General features: G+C 46.7%; 1 long non-coding RNA gene across 3 annotated transcripts in view; it reads right to left on the reverse strand.

Annotated features, from left to right (window-relative positions):
• Nucleotides 1–2,548: 2,548 nt before the first annotated feature.
• Nucleotides 2,549–24,704, reverse strand: part of LOC102911224 (uncharacterized) — a 71,415-nt gene continuing 49,259 nt past the window's right edge. The window contains exons 3-5 of one of the 3 annotated variants that reach the window (XR_013047526.1): nt 21,845–22,020; nt 8,465–8,698; nt 2,549–2,743 (exon numbers count right to left, since the gene is read on the reverse strand). This is a non-coding gene — a long non-coding RNA (uncharacterized LOC102911224). Of the gene's footprint in view, nt 2,744–8,464; nt 8,699–19,885; nt 20,020–21,844; nt 22,021–24,704 lie in introns of those variants that run through there. The other 2 variants (XR_442577.3, XR_013047527.1) reach the window with 2 other exon arrangements.

Consider the following 24,704-nt stretch of genomic DNA (forward strand, 5'->3'; position numbering starts at 1 on the left):
GCACAAGTCCTTGAACCTATGACATCAGAGGCCGGGGAAAGGGTTGGGGATGTTCTCACCAGTGTGGCAGCAACTGTGCTAGACACTGAGCTCAGTGTCTGGGCTCAAAATGTGATGGGCTTGTGAGTAAGTGTTCCAGGAATAAGCCATTCTCTGATGACATACGGAAACCAGCCGGTTATCCTCAAGAGTAAGGAGAGAAGCAGGTATGTAGCACCATAGTGGGTGATAGCTGAATGGAGTCCATCTGGTGCCATTCTGAGTTCACAGTATCATTGCATTGCATTCTGGAAACAAACGTCTCCCACCTTCCACTGCTTAATCCATAGTACCATCTTGTCATGTTTCGTTCCGGTCTTCCGTGATTCACTAAAAACTGCCTTCAAACATCAGTTCCCCATTGCTGCCCCTGATCCTCTTTGAGGACTCAACCCTTTTCTAAATTTCCCAGAAGTTTCTTCTTCAAGACCCTGGGTGTCTTGACTCTTAAGACTCAAGCAGAGGATTCTGGAAGCCTGCACTATTTGTAAGATCTCCCAGTTGGTTTGTGAGTGCTCGATCCAGGAGACGGTGTTAGTGGGCTCATCCACTAGGCAATGATTTATAGTGCCCCCACTTTTTGTCATCATCACGCTAAGCAGTGATGACCCTGGGGAACCAAAACAGACAGCATTCTCGTCCTCCTAGAGTGGACAGTTGAGCAGGGACAGTGGGAAAGGGATCAGTCATGCAGTAAATGCAGAAGACCCAGTGACCCCAGAGTTATCATGGGTGTCCAGCAAGGCTCTCACCAGCTAGAAGGCAGCAGGATGACTGAGAGTTTAGTAACCAACAGGGAAGGGTGAGGCAGAGCTGAGCCTGTGGTACAGCCTTGCCATCCTCCCAAGCAGGAAGCTGAGGCAGGAGGATCATAAGGTCAATACCTGTGGGTCAACTTTATGAGACTCTCAAAAAAAAAATGGCTGTGGGGTAAAGGAGGCTGGGCCAATGGTTTATTAGGTAAAGAGTTTGATGTCCAAGCAAAAGACTGGTATTCTGATTCCCTGAAACAGTGTCCGTGCTGGATTAGTGAGGTGGGCTACCTGTAATCCTAGCACTCAGGAGGCCAAGATCAGGGATCCCCAGAGTGAGCTTGCTACCTAGACTAGATGAATTGTCAGGTACTGGGTTCAAGTGAGGGACTTGGGGAGATCGACACTCAGTATCCACATCTGGTCTCCACACATCCATGTGCCCACACACATGTCACCCTGTAAACACACACAGACACCTGCACCCCACACAAATATTCACACAAAGGGAGGAACCAGCTATACATCTGTGGCAAGACACTTGCCTAGCATGTACAAGGTCCTGACTTCCCTTGTAACCACAAAAAATGAATTCAAAAGACTGAGGCAGTAGTGAGAGCTCAGATGAGGGGGTGGGGAGGACTCCCGGGAGGACTGAAGGCCTCAGACAGAGAAGGCAGCAGGTGGGCGAGAGCATTTTGATTAAGACAGAGAATGCCACAGAGTCTGGAGGGCTGGAGCAGGAGTGAGATCATCCAACTGTGAGTTGAGAGTTGAGCCTAAGAGTGGCGGGAAGCCATCGGCAGACAGCGGCACAATCTGAATTGGCAACTTTTCAAAAGCATCACAGGGCTTCTCCCCACCCCACGGTGCCTGTGCATAAGATGTCATTGTGGAAATGAAGAGGTCTGTTCTAGAATTCTAGGGGGAAAATTTTACCAGGAATTGGGCTCTCGGAACTTCTGCCTCCTCCCCTGACTTCTTGCTCAACAGGTGAACTAATTCCATTTCAAGATTGACTGTGGTGGACTCTTGGGTTTGCAAAGAAAGGAAGTATAAGTCCATACATACCCTCCTCCTGTTCTTCACAGCTCCTCCATCCCAGGCAGCAACATTATCAGGGGCTTGTTGCATAGCAACACCCCAGGAACAGACACTGGAGCAAGGGTGTGCTGGGTTGGACAAGGCTTGATAGATGGCCTTGGGTGTGGGCAGTAGGGTTTCATGAGGCTGTGCAGCATCTGGGCCTCTCTCTCTCTCTCTCTCTCTTTTTTTTTTTTTTTTTGTTTGTTTTGGCTTTTCGAGACAGGGTTTCTCTGTGTAGCTTTGCGCCTTTCCTGGGACTCACTTGGTAGCCCAGGCTGGCCTCGAACTCACAGAGATCCGCCTGGCTCTGGGCCTCTCTCTTATGGCTCAGGTGGGACCCATCCCAGTCCTGGTTCTAAGACTAAGATGGTCCCAGAGCAGCCAATCGGGTGTTCACATTGTGATGCTGGTCTTACTGACTGATGTATACGGTTACGACTCACTAAAAACCAGAGTCCATTCACTGAAATTTGAGGAAGTGCCATTAAGAAAGAATATTTCCTTCCTCTTTTCCTGGGGTTACTGGAAAAAATCCAGGATGTGGATGGTCTTCTTACATAAGAGAGATGTCAGCAAGGAGATGAGACTTCAGGGAATGTCAACTCAACCTATCAATCCAGTTGAAATTATCAGTATTTTAGTTGTGTGAACAAATAAAAGAAACACACCCACACAGTTTTCTCTGTATTCAGTTTCTCTGTCTTACCACCCAGAGTCCCCACTGCTGCAGGAGCCTTCCCATCGAATTCTCACCGCATTTCCGTTCATCAGACTTCCTAACTGGAGGAGATGGAGGTGGACCACACACAGGAGTGTCCTCGATGGCCATCTCCATTTTCACATGAGAAATGGGAAAATCAGAACTCCTGTGAAAGAGAGGAATGAAGAAAGACACAAGAGTAGGCAGTCCAGACAGGCTCCACCCTCAGGAAGCTTTCCCAGTAGAGAGATCTGTTTCAGGAGCTCACCCTCCCCGACATCTTTTCTGTGCCTGGGACATTGGGGCACAGAGCTCTTCATCAGTCCAGCTGTAAGCGCTGGATCAGGACAGTGTCTCAAAAAGATGAAGGAAGAAAAAAAATGAGAGAGAAGGGGAGGAAAAGGAGGCAGGGATGGAGGGAGGCAGGGAGAGTGATTTCTTAAGTCAGCACATCTCGGCATTGACTGTAGTGTGAATCATGGCAGGCTTCCTACCGCCAGAGAGTCTGGTTTAATTCATCATGGGAGGGAGAAAATACTTCTTCTTGGTCTCTTCAAGAATATGTTAGTGGAGTTCAAATCTTCTGACTAAACTGTGTGCCAGTTTCGCTAATACTAGGAGTGGCTTGAAAATGCCCAGTCTTGGCTGCACCCCAAGCCTGCTGAATTTGAACTTTGCTGTAGAGCAGTTTCCTCTGAATTGAGACTCAGGAAGTCAACGCGAGTGTCACATGTCTGGTAAAGTGGAAGCTTGCAGAATTCTGGAAGGACCCTCGGCAGCTTTATGGCAGCAGTGGGCAGAGGCTGTGGACAGAGACTCTGACCAGCTGAGCCGCAGAGAGGAGATCCTGTGGACCTGTAGAGCTGTCTGTGTGATGTGCAGAGAGGTCCAGGGATGCAGCTTCGTGAGTCACCCAGATTGAGCTGGGCTTCCCAATGATGCAGCCGCTTTTAAATCATCCATGTGAGTAACCCCTTACCCACACCCCTGTTAGAAACCCCAATAGAAACTCACTGGTTCATCAAGTTGGGCATTGGTATAACGATTACTTGTGTATCTGCTGTGGGTTTCCTTTCTGGGGAAACTCTGTGTGTGTGTGTGTGTGTGTGTGTGTGTGTGTGTGTGTGTGTGTGTGTATGTGTGTGTCTGTGTGTGTGTGTCTGTGTCTGTCTGTCTGTCTGTTTGTCTCTGTCTATCTGTGTCTGTTTTTCTGTCTATCTGTCTCTAGATGTCTGTGTTTGTGTGTGTGTGTGAGTGTGTGTGTGTGTGTGTGTGTGTGTTGAGTATCCCCAGGAAGCATCTGTCACACAACAAACCCGGGGTGTCTAGAAGAGTCTTGCGCACATTCAAATTCAAGGAACGAGATGCAGGGACTCTCCCTATCCCCAAACCAGCTCCCGCTCTGGGGAGACGGAAGGCAGGGTTCTGAGACCTGCAGCCTCCGTGATGTCCGCAGAGAATCCCTCTGCACTGGAAGGAAGGGTGGGTGTGCCCTCCCACCAAACAAAGAGGGAGAGGTCGATTTCTAGAACGATCTTGCACACTCATGGCCTCCATTTCTCTACTGCAGCTGCTTCCTCAACTTGGTTGACTGTCCTGCGGAATGGACACTCAAGTCACCCACAAATGGAGCAGCCCAGGTCACAACTCCAGGCAGGGCTGTGATTCAGAAGAGTGGCAGGCTTCTCGCAGGTGTGGCTACCCCGGGGCCAGCTGCACCAGCAGCATGCCCCTCCCCCCAGCTGACATTGGTGAGACTGTCAGTCACCCGGGGGTGGGGGTGGGATTCTTCTTCTGGAGAAGCCAGGACTCTGCACCTCCTACCTGGAAGTGATACTGCAATGGATGTGGAGCTGAGGATGCCTTTGACTTGACAGATAATGTCAGAAGACCCACCAGGGAGTACCCCTGTGCGGGGAGGATTCTCCCAGGAGACCTCATTTCAACAAAACCGTAAGATGCAATTGTGAAAAGTGACACCATTTTTCACCAGGGGCCTTATGTCCCCTTGAATATTACAGTTGAATTCCCAAATTGGCCTGAACATCAGAATTACCTGAGGACCTTTTCAAAATACACTCCTTGCAAGAGTTCAGCTCTGAAGTGGGCTATGGATATTTATTTTTAAAATGTCCTCAAATAATTACAATGTAACAGACTCATGCTCTGACTGGTTTTGGAGAATTTCCGACCAAAATGTCACCACTTAGCTACAGCAGACCTGAGAAATTCTTTCCCTTACTTCCCATCTTAAATTTTTATGTTCGTGACACCAAGTCCAGCTCCTACCCCAGGGCAAGAGCATCTTCCTAGTTAGTGGCTCTAAATGAGCGGAGCTATGATGGTGGCTTGATGCACGCACACAGGCCGGGGAAGAGGAGGGAAGGAGGGAGAGAAGATCCACCTAGGAGCTCTTAGATTTGGGCATTTACCCAGACCCTTGCACTAAGTGCCTGCCTCGAAAGCTTTCTTTTAAATTTCACGGGTTCCAAAATAATGGGTGCACTCTCAGCAGTGGGCAGTGTCACGTGCGATTCAAATTACTCAGGGTATGTGGTGAAACCCCCTGGCCAGCCAGTTCAGGCACTGAGTCAGCAGCGTCTGGGAAGATGGGGAGGCTGACTGCTGAAAGCGGCAGAAGCTCCTGGCCTCGGGAAATCAACCGGAAGTTATCACCTGCTCACAGAGAACAACCACCCTGGGCTTGTTTTGAATATCAGCTTGGACATCAGTCACCCAGGCTCTCTTCTTTCTGGTCTGACCTCTTTTCCTCTGCCTCCTGCATCCATCCCCATCTTGTATCCCAGAGCTGTAGGGCATTCTTTTTAAGACTCTGAGCTCACCTCCACCCCTCTCTAGATGGAATCTGCAGGCACCCTCTTACCAAGACTCTCACCATCAAGAATACATGTCTGACCTGAGGGGTTGGGGGGGGGGGTGCAGGGCTCAGTGAGTAAAGCTATTACCACACAAGCACCAAGATACCTATCATCCCAACGCTGGGGTGACAGAGACAGGAAGATCCCTGTGGCTTGCCAGTGAGCCAGTCTAGATGGATTGATAAGCTCCAGGTTCAGTGAAAGAGCCTGTCTCAAAAAACAAGGTGGGCAGTGACTGGAGAAGAAATTGACATACACCTCTGGCCTCCACATGAACATATGTACACATGTACACATGTACACATGTGTACACACACACACACACACACACACACACACACACACACACACTTCACAGAAGAATATTGGTCCAGCCAATTTTCCTCTCAAACAAATGTTAAAAAGATGCTGCCACAGTCCCCAGCCCCATTGGAGCTCAAGTTCTCTCTCTCTCTCTCTCTGTCTCTGTCTCTGTCTCTGTCTCTCTCTCTCTCTCTCTGTCTCTCTGTCTCTCTCTCTCTTTCTGTGTGTGTGTGTGTGTGTGCGCGCGCGCGCATGTGCGTGTGTGTATCTTTCTCTGTCTCTCTCTGTCTCTCTGTGTGTCTGTCTCTGTCTCTGTCTCTCTCTGTCTCTGTCTCTGTCTCTCTCTCTGTCTCTCTCTCTCTCTCTCTCTCTCTCTCTCTCACTCTCTTTCATGTAATCATTTTCCCATGTAGTCCCATGGCTCTCATGAGCATCTACATGCTAAAAATTGTAAAACATCTTCATTTTCAATCCATCCTCTGGCCTCAGCATGTATATATCTCACTGTAGGATTAAGATATCCACTTTGGACTCTGTGGTCATTTGAATGAAAATGGCCCCCATATGCTCATAGGGAGTGACACTATTTGAAAGGATTTGGATGTGTGGCCTTGTTGGAGTAGGTGGGGCCTTATGTGACACACTTGGAGGAAGTGTGTCACTGAGGGAGAGCTTGAGGTTTCAGAGGTTCTCTTCCTGCTGCCTTCCAATCCAGATGTACGACCCTCAGGTTCCTTCTCCAGCAACATGCCTGCCTCCATGACGATAATGGACTAAATCTCTGAAACGGTAAGCCAGCCCCACTTAAATATCTCCCCTTATAAGATTTGCCCCAGTCATGGTTTCTCTTCACATCAATAAAACCCAAAGCAAATTCCAACCAAGATCTTAAACTTAAAATCAAACATCCAATTTCCCCAACTCTTCTCCCACTGTTCTCCCCCTCTCCACTGTGGGACCACCTGGCTGTTCAGCCGTCTTTAACTAAGTCCCTTCCTCACCCCAGAGCCCATCTTTCAGCATCCAAAAGGCTCAGCCCTTAAGCTCTCCCCTCAACTCTGATCCCTGCTCCCCCGCTCCCCCATTACCAGGTCCTCATCCGTACTCTGATTATCTCTCTCCCCACATGATTCTACTGCCCCCTCCTCCACCCCAACTTCTGGCTCTTCTTCTTGCCTCTTCCCGAGGGGTCTCCACACTGAGGTAGAAAAGAACCTTTGAAAATACACAGCCTACCTTCTGCAGGCAACCTTCTCAGAAGTCACTATCATCCACCACCCCAACATCCCACTGTGCCTTCAAGATGCTACAGAATCTAACTCTGGGCCTCCTGGGAAGCACCTGTGCCTATGTCCTCGCTGGTCACAATAAAACCGGGTATGGATGTCCCCGTTAGCAACCACTGCCCCGTCTGCCTGCCCCATCTGACTTGACACGGGTCCATTTGGGACTCGATAGTTGCACAGGACATTGTTCCCGACTTCAGAGCCTTGCTCTGGTTCCAGCACCTCAAGAACATTTGTAGCAGCGTCACATGAAATATATGTTTTCTCTCGTGATGGGAATCTAGGTTTATATCCATAGCTATATATAGATGGATGTGAGGGTTTGTGGGGGAAGGAGAAGAGAGAGAGGTGAATGGAGAGAGAGCTGTGAGGGGAATCTATGTGGGCCATACATTCAAGTGATGCATATGTGTATATATATCTGTGTGGATACATATATGACATATATAGGACATACACATATAAATATGTGGCATATGTGTATATACATATGTGAATATGCGTGGCAAATACATGCACCATGTATATGTCATGTATGTGTATATCCTATATTCTATATCGCTATATGCATATGGAAGAATGAGTAGGCCAAGAAGGGAAAGTGGGACCGGGAAGTCTGATGGAGGGTAAATACGAACAAAGCACAATAACATGTATGGAACATGTCATAAAGAATCCATTGCTTTTGCACTCACTGGGAAACAAAACATCATGAAACTGAAGACAATAGTGCCCCGCCCTAGCTCTCAGTGTCTGCAGACGTCATCTTATTCTTCTTTACACTATCAGAGCCCTCTTTACATTTAACCGCAGCAATGTATCCACTCCCGTGTTTATTTATTTACGTCCTGTCTCCGCCCAGCGTGTGTACGCTTCAGGCGGCCTCTGAGCCACTGCATCCCCTGTGTGGTAAGCTGTCTGAAGTGAAGTAGATAACTCAATCTGGTTGTTAAATAAATGGATGAATTGTCTGCCCCTGATCGGTTCAGTTGCATATTAATCTGGATTATAAGAACCGTGCTCTGTCCATTAGTGGAGCCTTCATTAGCTTGGCATCTCGCTTTTCGACAAATAATTTCAACAAATGCTTGCCATCGTAAGTCTTGTTAAGGAAATAATGATCCATTTACATCACCAAAGTCTATACGTTCTTGGTCCATTTCCATTAAAAAGCCATGCTTATAGAAACAAACACAGGGATATGCCCCCAAATGAAAATGAGATCATTTTTTGAATTATAAAATGATGGCTGAAGTTTCTTCTCTTCTTTAGCTAGATTGTACATCTTTGTCTAAGGGGGAAAAAAATCTATTACTTTTATAATGAGAATTGAATAGGAAAAAAAAGGTAACACCCACTTAGAGGTAAATAAACAACCACAGCGGGTACTCTGGGTGATGTTATCTTAGTCCTACGCACCCATGAAACACAGGAGCATCCTCTTCTCCATAGCTAAAGGATGGTGGGGCTCCGATGTCGGTGTTACAGTTCAGGTTCTTGCAAACAGCAACAGCAGCCAGTTCTGGGTATTGGTGGGCTAGTGAATCCTTTCTAGGGCATCCATGAGTATAATGGAGTCTGCTCCTTCTCAGCCAAGACATCTCCATTTCATGATCCATCCCTAAGGGGTGGTGAGTCCTGGAAATGTGGACCCTGTAGGGAGGCAAGTGGGGGGACTTGTGTTTCATCCTCTAGCCCACTGGAGTCTTGAGTTAACATTGCTAAGTGACCCCCCTCCCTACAGTTTACGTGCAAGACCTAATTTCCTGGGACACCGTTCTGGAATGACGACCCCAGCAAGAGCTAAAAGCAGGAGATGGAGCCAAATGCAACCCCTTCCTCTCCTCTTTCCGGTCACAGGCTATCCGTCCTTCCCACAGTCCACTCAAACACCTCCAACAAACACACTCATGCCTCTGGCAAGATAGCCTTCACTTACATCCTGACAATTTCCCTTTAAAAGTGAAAGTGCTTCTGGGAGTCTGTGATATTTTGCCTAAATCTGAGCTGAGTGCTGCAGACCCAGGCTGCCAGTAGATAGAGGAGCTGGCTCATTAACCCTGCCTAATGTCTCCTACCACAGGCTCAGGGAAGAAGGCTCATTGGGCAGCCATCAAATGAGACCTCCATTAGCCTCCTTCTGCCCACATGGCCTCAGTTTCCCCATCTGTAAACCCAGGAGCCTAAACAGGGAAGCAGAGCATCCTATATTTCACACACATCTTTTAGTGCTACTCTGTTCTTTGAAATTCAAAAGGAAATTACTGCAGACTTGGATCTATTAATTAATGGGAGACCCAGGCTCCTTCCTATTACTTTGGGAACCCCTGGGGCTAAGAAGGGGGCTTCTATTTCTCCAATTTGGGGTATTTGGTGTATTAGATGGTTCAGATTGTGGGCTATCAGATCAGCATCCCAACATGCTCTTCTCTTTCCCAAATTGTGTCTTCTTATTCAGAACCCTACCCCTCAACATCCACTCCCCAAAACACCACCAACAGGAGTCTCATTCTGTGAAACAGACTTTGTCAGCCTGAGTCTACAATCTGTACCCTGCAGTAAAGCAACACACTTGAAGTTAGAAGTAAAGCATCCTGGACTTGGACAGCTTTACCCATTTCTCACATCAAGGATCTCCCCCACCGCCTCCCTTCTCCCTCAGGCTCCTTTTTCTTCCTCTCCTGCTGATCCACAACCTTGATTCTTCTTATGAGCTTTGTAGAATAGCTCGCCTTTCACTTTATGTGGCCATTTTAATGGCTTATATTCTTCAACTCCACATTTTAACACCCAAAGCAGTCCATAAAATATATTTAAGGCAGCCAGTCGGTGGTGGCGCCTGCCTTTAATCCCAGCACTAGGGAGGCAGAGGCAGGTGGGTCTCTGTGAGTTCGAGGCCAGCCCAGGGTACAGAGTGAGTTCCAGGAAAGGCACCAAAGCTACACAGAGAAACCTTGTCTCAATATATATATCATCTCTTAGCATCTCTTATAAATTCTAATGAAGGCACTGTTAATCATTTGCATAGAAAAAGTCCAGATGGGACTGGAGAGAGGGCTTAGGAGATAAAGTGCTTGCTATATAAGCCTAAGGATCAAAGTTCAGGTCCCCAGGACCCACGTATGATGGCTACCTGTAATTCCAACCTGTAGAGGCATAGACAGAGAATGCTCAGAGCAAGGCAGCCAGCCAGGCTAGCCGAACGATGAGCTCTGGGGTCAGTGAGGGCTGACCTGGCACATAGGACGTGCTTCACAAAGAATAGCAATAGAGTTGCCACTAGAGAGGACTGTATGACCTCTCCTTATATCACCACATTCCATCCTCCTAAGAACATACGCAAAGACACCATGATCGTTCCCTGGGGGTAAGATGGGGGTACCGAGGCTCAGGGAAGTGACGAGAGCTTGTTAAGTGGCAGCTGCCACGGACACATTGATCCTCTGCCTGTGAGCTGGGCTGCCCCAGGGAGAGCAGGGAAGAACCATTGGCACTGGGACTTGAAGGGAAGTGAGGTTCCCACTGGAGGGCCAGTCAGGGATCACAGAGCCAGGGCTCAGGGCCTTAGAGTGCACCCACCTCCAGTCCTCAGGCCGTTGTAAGGATGCACAGCTTTGGCAAAGGGAGGAATGATGCTTTCCCAGTCTCCACATTCACACACACACACACACACACACACACACACACACACACACACACACACACACACACAAATGGGAGAAATGTTGCCTCTGTGGTTGTTATGGATGAGACAAAAAAAAAAAATCTCACCAGTGAAACTCTTGGTTTGTGGTTGAACTTACTAGGCAGTGACTCAGAAAAACCAAGGACAAAAATCTCCCTCTTTCCCTCTCCACCCCCTCCTTTCTCCCTCTCTCACACATGTGCACACTCATACACACACACACACACACACACACACACACACACACACACACACACGCGAGCACACACACATTCACACATGTCCCTTCTAATTCTTATAAAGAATTTTTTTTTAAATGAGAAAAAAGGATTTCGGGGACTGAGGAGATAGTTCAGTGGGGTCAGGTGCATGCCACGTGAGCCTCAGAATGTGGGTTCAGATCCCTAGGATTCGCATAAAAGCTAGGTGTAGCCAACCAATCTCAGCATATCCCTAGAGGGATGCGGGAGGCAGGCATTGGAGCTTGGCTGGAGGCTGGTGGGCCAGCTACCCTGGTGCTGTCCCTCTGGCAAGCCCTCCAGGCTGTTGTCCTTGCCCACAGCAACCCCCAGGTACTCACAGTGCAGACAAGAGACTGCCTCCAACAAAAGAAAGTGAATGCCAACACCAGAGGTTTCCCTCCGACCTCCACAGATGTGCAGTAGCAGGTGTGTGTCTGTTTCACACACAAGCACACACACACAGTCCACACCACCCCCACGTACACACACACTCGACATAAAATAAAAAGAAGACAACAAAATAGTTCTGTCCAATGAGTCTATGTGTTTTGCGGGAGAAAAGAAAATTTTTCCCTATTGCCTAAAAACAAAGAGAAATTATTGGGTACAATTCATTGTTCAAACTGCCCAAGATTTGAAAGTAGAGTGAGTAAACAGATTCTGCTCAGAGTGTCGGGCTCATTAACTCAGAGAGAGGAACCGTTTCCAGTGCGTGATTAACTCGACATCGTCAGTGATTTACACACCAATGATCAAAGAAGAGTTTGGTACCCACAGACCGACTATCTGAGTACCAGCCATTCAGCCCACACAGGACGGTTCAGTCTGTGTTGTTCCGGGGGGTCTGTGGTTAAATGTCTTGACCCAGGATAATGTCTCTTTTGGCACAGCTCTCCCAGGGATCCTAGAGGGGCAGTGATCAAAGGCAGCTCAAAGGAGTCACAAGACATCCCGGTACTCAGTGACCGAGATGTACCTTGCGCCAGGCTGTCTTTGGTCTCCACTCTCTCTTGCTGTTGCTTCAAGGGACAGGGGATGTCAGGAATGTAACACCAGGCATGAGCAGGCTCAAGCTCAACCAAGAGTGTCTTCAGAACTAACAAAGAGAGCCAACATCATGAACTGTGAGACAGCTCTTTGGAGATCTCTTCAGGATTTATCAAAAATCTACCATGATGCTGCTAATGGAGTGTGCTCTGGTCTCATATAGACGATGGAAAGTGCCTTCCTGTTAGGACCAAATGATTTCCTTCAGTGCTAGTTAGCAGGCAGAAATCAAAGTGACTCCTCAATGCCGCTTCCTTCTGCAAAAGGCTAAAGATACTGAGGGTACAAGAGTGGGAACAGAATTTCCAAATCAGTCACAATCAGGAAGAACAAAGCCAGAGCACTGGAGTTCAACTTGAAAGCCACCACCTCCTAGAGGGCTGTATAGGTATTGCAAGCCGCCTTGTTCCCAGTACAGCTACTTCACAGGGTTTATAGACCAACTTAGGGGATAAGGAACCAGACTATTCTGAAAAAAGAACAACATCTCTGCACTTTATGGTGTTTCATCAAATAGTTTGACATTGCTTCCCAGGAGCCTGGCTTCATCAGGGAGACCATATTAATTCAGATGCATGAGAGACAGGCTAGCCATGATGAAGGGAAAGAGATATGAACAAGGAGAGAAGATGAAGATGCCAGGGAGCCTCTCTGGGCCAGGGCTGATCTGTGAGAGATTCTTCACAAGGACTCATAAACAGGAGAAAATTTTCATACAACTAAACTTATTTGATTACTAAAATGACTCTTGTGCTGTGACATGATACAATTCTTCCTCTTGTGTGCTTAAATAGGCCTCTTTGAGGAAATGATGGCATTGACAAGACCTGTTCCTTTCAAAGACATGTTGGCAAATCAGAAGTTGGCCAACTACTGTTCTTTATTAGAATAGTTCTCTATTGAAACTCCCCTTTTATCTTTTCTTTGTGAATGTCACCGGTTCACAAACTGTCCAAATCAGGCAGCCAGTGCTATAAATGAGTGCCAAGCAGAAAGAGCTCTATACCAGCACAGTAAGGGGCATACATCCTCTTCCTACTTGAATGGAATCAGAAAAAGACTTCAGTGGTGTTGGCATTTGGGTTGAGGCTTTAAAGAAAGACGGATGCGCTTTGTACACATAGAGATCAAGGTACATTTGAGAGGTCATTTCAGGTGGAAGATGTAGCCAGAACAAAAGTGCAGGATGGGAACAGAACCTCAAAATCAGTCAAACTCAGGAAAAGCAAAGACCTATATTAACCAGAACAGTGGACTCCAATCTGAGAGTCACTGCCTCCTAGAGGGCTATAGGTGTATTGCAAGGTGAACGTGGGGTCTTGTCCTAAGAATAACTGACTACTGGTCAAAGGCATTGTGGGGCTCTACTCATTCAGCAGCATTTCTGAATTCAGAAGCGTGCTTAGCCCATTGATCATCTTTGAAACAGTGACTGTCTGTAAGGGAATCAAGAGGGCCAGAAATGTCAGGGAAAGAAGTCTATACATTCACTGCTGAAAGTACTTCCTCTGAGAAAGCAGTTGTGAGCACCAACTGTATACAAGGCACAAAAGAATATAAGAATAATTTATGGATTAGGATAAATTTTCTGTCTTGGAATAGAAGTGTAATAGCGTAGGTATCTGATGGAAGAGCAGGATTCATAAAAGATCAAGATCCCAAAGGAACTCAGAAGTCTCCTCACTGACACTGGAGTGATTCTTCTGTGAATTTGGTGTTCAACATTCAACCTTGTGGTTTTGTGGTGGAAGTACCATCTTTACTCTGTTGTACCCCCATTCAACATCCCTCACCATGGCAACGGACCAGGTTGATATAGTCGATCTTGATCCACTTCATTAGCCCAAATGTCCATACACTAGATCTTGTGAATGTCAGCTGCTTTGACATATGGCCTAGAGAAGGCCCTTAGTCAAACGGGACCCATCCCACCAACTCACCTCTCTACCAATACATCCTACATCCAACAACTAATGAGCTGGAAAGGTGTGTCTGACTTCAATATAGAATGCCGTTGCATCATCCTTACTCCAGGGCTCCCAGGGGTGTCAGGCTATGGTCTTCAATGAGCAACACAGACTCCGTTCACTCCCTCTTCATGTCCTCTCCCATCCCCCACCCCTCTGCTCTTGCCTCAGTATATCAAGTTCCCGAGAATTCTAGTGTCTGTCACCTTCTTATTCTATGGAACCCAGTCTGAAACACAGCCCGGCATCCTACCCTGAAGCCCAATGTTATCAGTAATGTTAGTTATTTGGGGGTTTATGACCTGCTGTGTACCAAAAAGCTCTTCATAGGCCTCTTTTCATATTACCTTATAGGCTCCATGCAATTGTTTCCACTCCACAGAGGCTCTGAGCGGCGATGGCATGGGGCGTCCTTATCAAGTTTCTCCATTCTCTGATGGAGATGGAGACACCTGGAGGGTGTACCCCTCTTCCTGCACAATGATCCTTCCCTCCCTTGCACACATTCCTCAGCTCCTCTTCCCTCCCCAGCCCTCCCATTTCTTGTACCCCCTCACCACCTCAGGCCAGCAGGGTCAATTATGTGAGTTTCACAGCTCAGGACCTCCTAGGGCAGAAAATTCAATTTGTTCCCATCTGCTTTGGTTTTCTTTCAGAATTTCTTTTTTTTTTTTAATGGCCATAAGCACTTTAGACCTCCTAAGACAGCTCCCTCCATGTGTTTCTAGCACTCTTAACAGAGTATGTGTGGAGGGAACACAGGGACCTTACAACCTTCTCTGTAAAGTACTGAATATCATGGATGAAATACAAATCTAGTTTAGAACTACAGAGGCTTCCTGCGCCCAAAAAAACTAAGCCTCATGGTGGTAGGATCAAAGAACCCATGTCCATCCCTTCTCAGGAAGATGGGGCACAAGAGATAGATGGTGACTTGGAAAGAAGAAAAAGACAGGGTAAGTGTGGTAACTAAAGAGGAGGGGAAATTAAGGCACAAACATGGGTGCTTTCCATGGGCTGTTCCTTCTGCTGAAATCTTGTCTCCCTTTCTCTAACTATCGACCTCTTTGTTTGTGCTTCAAAACCCAGTTTAAATGTCATTAAGGTAAGAAAATTTATCACAAGTCTCCCAGGTTTCCCAACACAGCCACCGATATCCACAGCCACACACAGAACAGGCTCTGTACCGGGCTTAAGAGTTCATCCTCCTACAATATAACTTGGGGTCTTTTCCTGTCTCAGCTCCTTTTCCTGGAACAATAGTAAAATCCTCAGACAAACCAGCTCAAGAACTAGAGGGTTCATCTAGGCTCTGTAGCTGGAGTTTTCTCCAGTCCTGCCTGGCCCAAGGTCAGAACAAATCTCTCTCACCCGCCAGTCCTGCAGCCGCTCAGACCCAACCAAGTAAACACACAGAGACTTACATTGCTTACAAACTGTATGGCCGTGGCAGGCTTCCTGTTATCTAATTCTTATATCTTAAATTAACCCATTTCTATAAATCTATACCTTGCCACACGGCTCATGGCTTACCAGTATCTTACATGTTGGTACTCATGGCAGCGGCTGGCGGCGTCTCCTGACTCAGCCTTCCTGTTCCCAGAATTCTCTTCTCTGCTTGTCCTGTCTATACTTCCTGCCTGGCTACTGGCCAATCAGCATTTTATTTATACAGAGCGATATCCACAGCAAGGCTCATTGTTCAAGGGTACAGCCCATCAGGGCAGGGAAGTCATGACGGCAGGAGCATGAGGTAAGCTGTCACATCCACAGACAAGAGGCAGAGCATGGTGGAGTCTGGTGTCCAGCTCTCTTACTCTCTTTTATTCAGTCCAGGACTCCAGTTGGTGCCACCCGCATTCGGGGTGGGCCTTCCCACCTCAATTAATGTAAACTAGGTAGTCCCTTAAGAGGAGCCCAGAAGCTTGTCTGCTAGGTGGTTCTGGACCCTGTCAAGCCGACAGTCGGTGTTAACCATCACGTCTCACCTGTTAGTTTTGTGACCTTGTGCCAGTCCTTCAGCATCTCTAAGCCCTTGGTTTCCTCATCTCCAAAACAGAATGAGCACCAAGCGCTCAGTGCTGATATCAAAGCTCCTCTCTACTGTTACTGTAACTAGCCACAGCACAACTCCCCTAGTATCTTACTTGCTAATTAGTACTTTACCCTCAACGGCCTTGTGTTAATTAACACGCGTGTGTATGACTCACTTCTTTAACTACACTGCGAGACCCCTGAGGGCAGGGTGCATCTTGTACATGTTCACGTCCCACACCACCACAAGAACAGTGCCAGACTCATAATACATGCTCAAATATTTACAGAAGAAATCCTTAAAGCTTTGGCTACAAGTATATGCGCTGGTTTTGATTGGCAACAGAACAAGCGACATTTGTATTTACACTCTTGTTTCCAAGACTAATTGATGTGGGCCTTACAATCATAAAAAGCCCCTTTAAACTCTCCCCTAATAATGGCAGAAGCCATCAATTAAACAAACCATTAGATGTATCAACAACGTATTAATCACTCTTCATGGAGGGATGTTGGTAGACTTCAGCTGTCTGGCTGTGCAGTAGAATTGGCGCTAACTAGAATATTCAGTTTGGTTGCAGACCCTCCGTCAACACTGCTTATTCTGTGAAGTGATGATTGGATGTCAGTCTAGAGAGATTGTTCAGTGGGTAAGAGAATTTGCTGTAGGAGCGCAAGGACCTAAGTTCGAATCCCCGTCACACACATAAGAATCTGGGTACGGCTGAGCGTGGCCCTGCAACCTTAGTACTCGGGTGGGAGAAGACAAGATCCCTGATGTGTATTGGCAGCTGTCCAGGTTCCAGGTTCACACCCTGTCTCCAAAGGATTAAGGTGGACGTAGTATTCAACTGACTCCTAACAGCTCATCACACCCAAAGATGAATGTATCTCTCTATTCTCATCACAGAACCTTCTCTTTGCTCCAGAGAGTGATTAACACAGATCACGGCGAGTCAATGTGCAGAGAACAGGAGACTTCTGAGTGGAGTGCTCAGCCCTAAGTGAGCACAGATCACATTCCTTCTCCCAGGGCCCAGGGATCACTGCGGAAGACTGGGTGGAAAGAGCATACGAGCATATGAAGAAACCGTCACAGCAGGCCAGCTGTGCATGAACTCACAGCTCTGGGGACACCATGGGAAAAACTTGTGCACGCTCAGGCCAGACCAAATCCCGCCATGGAAAGTCCTGCCCTAGCTGCTGGGAGAAGGCGCTTCTTTCTGTGTGTAGTGAGTTGACCACACTCCAGGGAAGGCCACACGTCCAAGAACATAAATTGGATTTGATGGGCATTAAAAAAAAAAAAAAGGACAAAATGTTGGGTCAGAGAGGAAAGGGGTGGAACTGGGAGGAGTTGAGGCAGAAACAAATAGAATCAAAATGAAGTTTAATATTTTTAAAGGAATAAAGTGGAGAGTGACGGAGCTGGATACCTGACGTCCTCTGGCCCTCATCACACTCCCAGACAGAGCAGCTCCATTTCAACAACCAGAGCTCTCAAGAGAGCGAACCTCTCAACTGCCCCAGTGCCCAGAATATGAATGATATCACATGCCCACATATACCACATGCACTCCCCCAACACAGACACACACAGAGATACAAACACCACACACATACACATATCACCACATACATACTGACACACATACAAATATACATACATACACACATATATACATGCACTCACATGTACAGAAACATATACACATACACTGCATACTTCCACATACAAATAGGTACATACACAAAATGAAAAAAAAACGATAATATCACTAACACAAGCGTGGATGCAGATGGCAATACATAGACCCACCCTGCGGCTTCTGGGAACACATTAATTGTTCATTCCTGACAACTGTAAGAAGGATGTGAGAGCAGGGATGTTTTGTAGAAAGAAGATTCAAGCCCTGGTTCTGCCATTCCTTTGTGGGTAAATCATTTGGATCATTTTTCATATATGCAAAATGGAGATTAAACACCTGCACCCAGAACTGTTATGAAGATTAAATGTTAACGTGAAGACCGCGGTTGGAACTGAGCTAACCCAGCCTTCCTGCCGACAAGCCTCTCTTTCTCCACTTTCCCTACCAAATATTCAACTTAACCACTGTTTTCTGACCACCTACTATGTGCTTGGCCCTGGAGAAAGAGTAAGGCAAAAAGAAGAGAGTGCCTACCCGCATGGGGTTCATGAGAAAGTAGACAGTGCATGAGACACCTTGATAATGCGCCATTCAAGAGACCAAAGGGACACAGAGGAGGGAGGAGACCCAGCCAGGGCTTGCACGGTAGGAGGGCCACCAAAGCTTCCTCCAGAGAGCCATGTGTTAGTGCCCATGCTTCCCTTGCTCCCCTTCTACCCACCCTCTGTCACCTGCATGGTAACGATAGACAGTAACCATACTGAAAGCATCCTTGGGACATCTGTCGTAGGTCTACATGACAGATGGCACCAGAGATGACCTCAAGCTGAGGGAGGCTGTTCGCAACCCAGACCTTCTATAACAAAAAGACACACACCGTCATCCATGAAGGATCTGTTCCAAGACCCGCCAGGAAGCCTAGACACTGTAGGCAATCCTAAAATCTACATACACTGAAGGGTTTGTCCTTTATGCATCTATGATAAAGTTTAATGCACAAGACAGGCAGAATAGGAGGTTAATGAAAATCAAAAGTAAAATGGACTGATCATAACACACTGCACTGAGAGTTAGTTGGAACTCATTAGCTGTTGACATCTGGCATGTTGGGTTCGTGGCTGATCACAATTGAAACAGCAAAAAGGAAAACTGTGATTAAAGAGCAACTTGAGAACCCCAAGCCAGGTGGCCCAAGGTATAGGAATTTGTCATTGATCGTACCAAACAAAATTGAGGAGCAAGGTGTCAGGGAAAGTTTCCTTCTGTAGGATGCGAGAGTATCCACCCCTGCCTTTCTCTTAGCTCCGGGACATTTCCTGTCAACCTTTGGCACCTCTAGCTTATAGGCACAGTTGGTCTATCTTTTTTCCCATGCCTCCTGGTGTGCATGTCTGCCATCTCTCAGATCTAGTTGCTTCTGCAAATACCCTGTTCCCAAATACCAGTCCAGGCTCTGTGGATTCAGGATTGTTATGTGGAGCTGGGGGGATGTCTCCATCAGTAAAGTACTCAGGAAGCAAGCATGATGTGGTAGTTCATGTCGCCACCTTGACAGGATCTAAAATCGTCCATGAGACAAGGGTCTGGACACACCAGTGAGGTGATATCAAGGTTAAGCTAACTCTGAGCACGTGGGGGATTATCTGGACTGTGTTCACGGAGGTGGGAAGACCCACCCACTGTGGGTGGTAGCATTCCCTGGGTTGGGATCCTGGACTGAGCACAGCGTGCGCTTGCTGCTTCTTAACTATGGATGTCATGTGATCAGCACCTTGGGCTCCTGCTGTCTTGATTTCACCATAAGGGCCTGAATCTCTAACAGTGATCTAGAATAAACCAGTTCTAAGTTGTTTTTGTCAGGAAAAGAAACTTAAACATGAAGAAGCAAGTGAAGATGTCCAGAACCCACATAAAAGCCTGACACAATAGCACATGTGCCTGGAATCCCAGCACCCTATGATCAGATGGGAGGCACAAATGGGAGAATCCATAGACATTCACACAGGACCTGGCACATGGCAGCAATGTGTTCTAGTCTCAAAACAAGATGGAGAACCATGAAAGACCCAAAGATTGACTTCTGACCTCCAAATGTGCTGAAGTCCGTATACAACTCCCCCTGCACTGTGCACCCTCTCCCCCCTGCCCAGAATGGAAATTATTTTAGAAAGCTTCATTATGGATGTAGGAGGTGAATTTTCAGAGGTACAGCTCACCTCACTGAATCTTGTCCCCCTTGTCACTCAATGGTTCCAGAAATAATGTTAGAAACACCACCATGGGAGCCTATCCATTACCAGCACCAGCTGGTCAGGGTCGCCTCCTCAGGATCGTTGCCAGCCACTCTTCCAAGCATTCAGATTCTAGAACCCCAGCCATCCCCATTGTTCCTCTAGCCCTATGAATGATGAGCTACTTCCCGCCTGGTTCCACCTCTGAGTTTTCCCAGTGATCTTTGGTCCGGGGACTCCTGTATGTATGAGTCCTTCTCCTGTGGCAGAGATGATGGGCTTCCTGCCTCATTTCTCACAGCAGAGGTGATGGGATGCCACCCCTGAGACTGAATGAGGAGACTGATCTCAGCCATGGTTTTTCCCTCTGGCTTGCTCATTCTGATGAAGCCAGCAGCCACGTTGGGAGTTCCCTATGGAGACATCTAGGAGGTAAGGACCTCCTCTACCCACAGCCAAAGACTTCACTATAAAAGCCCATGAAGAAGCTGAACCTCACCGTGATCACTGGCGTGATCTTGGAAGCAGATCCCTCCCTCAGAGGAAACTGACCCCAGTTTCAGCTGACATATGGCGGCTGCCTTGTGAAACATCCTGGGACAGAGGACCCAGGGAAACCATACCACCTACCAGGGTGACGGGCTATGCAGATATTGCAAGTACTGTGTATTGCATACTGATCCTTTCTTCCTTCCCCACCCTCCAGTCGATGTTGAACCAACTCCCTGTATTCAATTCTGTTTAATTAACTTACATGATTCCCATCTTACAGACTGGATGCTGGCTGCCTGAAGATGGCAACTGAGCCTTGACCTTAAAGGACACTTGGGGTGAGCAACACCATCATGGAGGATTGTTTCAGGAACAGAAACAGTTCTGAAGTTACAAAGTCCTGAAAACATTCATCCCTTAAACATTGATTGAGTACCTACTGTCTTTGTTAGGGTTTCTCCTGCTGTGAAGAGACTCCATGACCATGGCAACTCTTATAAATGAAAGCATTTAATTGGGGGCTAGCTTACAATTCAGAGATTTAGGCCATTATCGCCGTGGCATGACATGGCAGTGTGCAGGCAAGCACGATACTGGAGAGGTAGCTGAGAGTTTTACATCTGGATCAGCAGGCAGAGAGGACAGACAGACAGCAGGAAGACACTGGGCCTGGCTTGAGCTTCTGAAACCTCAAAGCCCCACCCCCTGTGACACACTTCCTCCAACAATGCCACACCTACTCCAACAAGATCACTCCTCCAATAAAGACCCTCCCTATGAGTTTCTATGGAGGCTATTTTCATCCAAGCCACCACACCTACTGTGTGTCAGTCCCAGAGCTAAGTGCTGTAAATGACATTATGGATGAGAAAGTGAGGCTTTGGCTTCCTGGAGATTGCTTCAGCATGGCTCTTTGGTCAGGACAACAAGGAGACAAAAGCTCAGACACGCCCCGTCCCCACCACCCTGAGCTTCCTCACAACAGATCCCAAGCATTCACTGCAGCTTTCTCAATCGAGCCATGAATTAAGTAAATGCTCCCCCCCCCCCGCCCCCAGTGTGGGCTTCTCATTTGTAAAGGAAAGACGAAAATGTCTCCCTCCCGAGAACTGGGAGGTCAAGAGGGTCTGGAGGCTGGAGCCAAAGGGAAGCTTTGTACAGAAGAAAGAGCCCCACTGTATTAAGACAGAGTCACTCCATTTTAATGAGAGAGCGCCCAACTTGGAACAATCTGAGACTCTCATCTGCCCAAGTGGCCATGGGCCCTCTGCTGGCCCTGGAGCTAGCTGTAACCAAGACTTGGATTAACAGGATTAAACAAACAGCCTGTTGCTTCTGGCCCCAGCTAGCAGGTCGCCAGCCACTGATAAAAGACAGGCTGTAATACAAAGAGCGGCCTCCCGGAGGCCACCCATCCCATAAATCATCAGCTGGCGAGGGCTATTGAATTACCTCTGCAAGATGGATGACGTGGAGCTGGAAGGCCGTCTGATAAAGTTTCCTTCTAAATAATTCCGTGTAGAAAGCTGGGTTGAGAAATGGGGTCTTTCTACCAGCTTGGCCCCGGTTGTACTAGCTCTGCCAAGTGCCTTTGAGATAAACACATTTCCTTGTGGGCTGCCAGGGTTCTGCAAGGAAAAAAGAAAACTCACTGCTAATCCCCATGGAAGTTTCTACCGCCACCTGAGGCCCAAACAATGTTTTACTATAATCATCATTTATTATTATTATCTGTAATACTAACTTAATAAGAGCTATCATCCTTTATTATCTGTTTCCTAAACTCAAACTAATTTGAAGATCAGGATTTAACATCACCTGGCCTTTGGATCCATTTTGCCTAGACCAATAGGCGTACAGGAAGTGCCCTGTGCATATCTGAGAACTGGGTAAATCAAATGACTGATCAATGTGTAAATAACAATAGTTAACTATCCTCCATTAAGCATATTTTATGTGGCTTGGGAATGGGCAAAGCACTTGAGCTTATTAAATCATAAAACAATTAGGATCATAAAACCTTATAGGATATGGTTCTGTCACTCTCTTCATTTGATTGATGAAACTATTAAATCTCAGAGAGGTGACATGACCAATATCATATGCTGGTGGATGTCAGAGATAGAACTCGAACCCAGGTTCTTAACAGGAGTCCGAAAAGTTGTCCCTACAAAGATCCAAGCAGTAGATAATATAGGCCTTGCAAAATGTGTTGTCTCTGTTGCAGCTACTTGCCTACATTCCAACAATGAAAAAACAAAGACAATCATACATGATACAGAAGCAAGGAACCATCATTGTGTCCCAATAAAACTTTATTTACACAAACAGGCAGAGGGCCAAATTGGACCCATGGGTTGTGGTATGAAAATATCTACTCCATTTGCACTTTGTTTCTCCTTCCACATATCTGTTTCGATACGGAAAATGTGATAGCTCTTCATGAGTTAACCTTATTCAATTTATTCATAACTCCTTTATTGTTTCCTTCAATGATTCTGGCACCACAGGAAATATGGAGATTTTGTTAGTTATGAAGCTAAGATGTGTCTTGTATTTCAGCCATTTGTTGGCTATAAGGAAAGGACCTATGATGCTATAAAAGCAGAAAGTCCCCAAATCTCAGTGACCTAGCATACAACTCGTACAGAGGTCCCAAGTTTGGTCCCCAGAATCCACTTCGGGAACCTCAGAACCACTTGTAACTCCAGCTCCAGGGCATCTAACACCCTCTTCCAGCTTCCATGGGTATTGCACTCACATGGCATGCACACAAACATGCAGATGCATAGATACATAGGTAAAAATAAGTCTCCAGACAATGTCATTATGTACACAGAGTTGGGGGAGGGCACGAAAATCACTGCCAATTGAGAGTCTCTTGGTTTAAAACAAGTTATTACCATTTTATGAACTGGTCTGGTCACCATCTCTCCCAGAGAGTTCCCCATCCCAGTGCGACAAGAACCCAAGATACCTCCAGTTGCGACTCTGCCCTATCAAAGTTCTGGACCCTCCATCACACATAGTGATAGAGAGCATGGCCCTCTCAACTTGCTCAGAACAAAAGCTCTAGAGGGGGGAAGGGCAGAGTATGTGGGCATTGGTCCTCATCATGCCACTCAAGAAACACTGTGACCACCTCTTCTAATCAATAATAATGTAATTTTGAGGATATCTATGTGAGCAACACATATTTTCTCCATTCACAGCATGCTCATATTCTTAGGGGACCTTCCACATGGTCTCCCTCCCTAGATGATAGAACTACAGGGAGGTCAGTGGCCGCTCAGGAAGGGAGAATCAGTTGCCTTGGTATTAAATTCCCACATAGGTGGTCCAATCTCAAGTGACCAACCCCGGACACATGTACATAAGAGCAAAACTAAATTTGACTCAGTAAAGTACACATGTGTAGATATAAAAAAATGCACATATACATGAAATAATAATTTAAAAGATCATAAATTGTGGGAGAAGTTGGAGGGGAAGGGAGGAAGTAATGTAAATGCAGTACTCGTATGAAATTTGAAAAAAAAATTAAGATAAAGGCCTGTGCATTTAGTAATGGGACTACTGTAAAGAGTACATACAGAAACTAAACTCAACTCTATGATCTCCCTGGTCCCAGTCCTCTGGAACCCCATGTAAGAACCCAAATCAATACATTAAGCGTTTGAACTCAATCGCTCTTTTCTTCCTTTGTTCTCCTACCATTTATATGCCCTGAAATAGGGAACTCAGCTGGATCAGTTTGCAGCCCATAATGAGTCTGTTGGCTAGACCACTTCAGAGTTCTAATAATCTGATCCTGTTGAGTCATGTTGTAACTACCAACAAACAGCCCCGAGAAAAACCAGCAACACAGTTGTTCTCCAATAAAACTTTATTTATATAGATGGAGGGCCATAGAGTGACACCTCTATTCTTTACAATTACACGGCACTAACTCCCTCTGGACTTTGCATCCCTTGTTTGCATATGGAGCATGGAAGCCTTGGAGTGACAGATATACATCCCTGTTGTGTCCCCAAACAAATCTGTTTCCACACTGGCCCATGTCTTCTTTATTACAGACTTAGTGAGAAGCAGCTTCATTCCCATTCATGAAACAGAGGGGAAAGGAAAACATGGAATCTATGACTCAGTGTTTTGTCTCAGGCATGATATCAACACTCATGCCTACTGGAATTCATTCTGCTGAGGAAAGTCATGGAGTTCATGACCTCTGACATTCATGGGGCAGGAAATAGACTTATACTCTGGAAGGGACACCAGAAAGGAGCCTTACTCGGCAGGCAGATGGATCTAT

Source organism: Peromyscus maniculatus, chromosome 23 (assembly GCF_049852395.1).
Source record: "Peromyscus maniculatus bairdii isolate BWxNUB_F1_BW_parent chromosome 23, HU_Pman_BW_mat_3.1, whole genome shotgun sequence".
Classification (NCBI taxonomy): Eukaryota; Metazoa; Chordata; class Mammalia; order Rodentia; family Cricetidae; genus Peromyscus; species Peromyscus maniculatus.